Consider the following 2,290-nt stretch of genomic DNA (forward strand, 5'->3'; position numbering starts at 1 on the left):
CACACACACACACACACACACACACACCTATCTGTACTTGTGCATTTTAGTCCGGCCTTCAAGCTCTTTTTTTGATTTAGTGATATATATTTGAATCATGCCTAGGTTCTTGATGGATAACAGTCTTTTTCACATATCAGTTCACAAGGGGATCCTCCACATGCACCACCCAACAACAAACCAACCTGATGCAATGACATCATCAGATATTTTGTGCTTATATATGCTGCTAATATTGCTGTATATAGGGAGTATCCTGGCGCCATTGCTCACTATCTATTCTAACTGATTTCCCATTGAACCATGACAACAATCGCCGTATATTAGTGGATTTATCCAGCCGAGAATCTCTTGTTTCTTGACTTGAGTTGGTCTCAGTGCTGCTCCTGTTTTTAATCGTAAAGCTACATCTCTTAATCCCTTGTGGCCAGCAGTATCGTGGTTGCCTTGACATTGCAGACTCTTCTCCTGTTCTCTCCTCAACAGATAAGTCTCAGTTTTCTCCACTCTCATCCCACACAGTAATACAAATCATAAATACAACCGCAGCATGGCCATGAACAGCAAGTAATGTTCCATTTCAAGACCTCTGTCTAGTTACTGCCTCTGTACCTCACATGCAATCCTAAAGAATCAGTTAGCATTTCTTTGCACAGTTACAGCTTCAACAGTAATCATCGGGATGATTCGTTTTTCTTCCTGACCTTAACTATACAATTTTCCCTTCGATTGAATGTTCTTCACTTGCTGGCAACTAATCTCCCAAACTACAGGCTCGATACTGCTTTTTACGACTTTCTTTCAATACATCTGGAGTGTAACCTGATGTTTAAGATGTGCTAATATACGTTGTGCAGTGCAGAAACAGGGATATGTGTCCTTCAGATCCCACTCCAGCTAAAATTACTCCATCCATGAAATAGAGGTATCCATGGTTACATCAGGAGCCATGTTAAAGGGTGCCTCAGCGTATCTCTATTCTCTTGCAGTCCCCACCTTTTTCCCCATTCATCACTTGAAAGAAATCTCTGTGCCACCTCAAGGTTTCCGACAGCTATGATTTGGTTTTGCAAATGCGATTTGCAGGGAATAATTTCAATAACATTGATGAAGATAGAACGGTTATTAAATATCACTAAATTATGAATGCAAACCCTATTACACCTGCGGTTATACCTGCTTGACTTTGAGTCAGTGAAATGCAGAGCCCACGTAGTTCAGTGCTACAGAGGCTGCTGCAGGATGAAATATTGTATAGGAGCATCCCCAGTACGACATATTTGCAGTCTTCAGAACAACTTGTTACCTTGACAACGCAATTTTATCATTCAAGCCCATTGCTACCCTGTCTCACAGCAGGAATCAAATGTGCCTTAAATGTATACTGCTGCAGGGTTTTACACCTCAATTCAAGGTAGAAATGAGACATCGGATGGGTTGAGATGTGCAGAACATTTTGAATAATGATTTCACTCTGTCGCTGCACACAGGACAATGTAAGAGTCTTGCCTTTACATGTTGGAGGCGCTTCTGATGTAAAGTGCTAAACAGAAAGCAGATTGGGTAATTAAAGCAGATATTGGAAGATACTGTTGAGAGTCAACATGCTGTTGTGTAGCAGAAATTTTAAGCATCTATAATATTTCTGAACTGGCATGGCATTTAGAGGGATGAACTGTAGGGGATTGGAGAGAGGAGTTCATACATTCAAATTGGGAACATGGAATTCTCCAAACACCAGTGGCCTTAGGGTGGTTGCTATTTCCAATGACTTGCACATGCAGTTATTTGCCTAACTGTCAGGCCACAATTACAAGTTAGTTAGTCATTCTGATAATTGTTATGCAAGCTACATGCAGGCTTTACCGCGAGGCGAGTCCATCTGCTGCTGTGTGTCTCTTTCACTGACTTTCATCATTTTCCAAAGTATCTAAATCGTTAGCAATAAACTTTTACATTTGAATTTTAAAATGCCAGAGTGGTTAGAGTAAATAGATGCCCCTCTTTTCTCTAAGTACTGTACTCTGGGTTTTAACTACTGTAACTACTTTAACTATCAGAAGGGATTCAGACGTGGCTGAATGTTTCCTTTAAATCAGGGTGCTGTTCAAAATTATGGAAATATTGAGATTATGAGCACAAGCACTGCTGTCTCCCCCTAATAATTTTGACCACACTTCAAAAACAGTAAATATGCAGTATATACTGTATTTAATTTGAATAAATATCATATTTATTTACACACATACTGTATATATTGAGAATAACTATTAAATATATATATATATAT

This window comes from Etheostoma cragini, chromosome 13 (genome assembly GCF_013103735.1).
Source record: "Etheostoma cragini isolate CJK2018 chromosome 13, CSU_Ecrag_1.0, whole genome shotgun sequence".
In the NCBI taxonomy this organism is placed as follows: Eukaryota; Metazoa; Chordata; class Actinopteri; order Perciformes; family Percidae; genus Etheostoma; species Etheostoma cragini.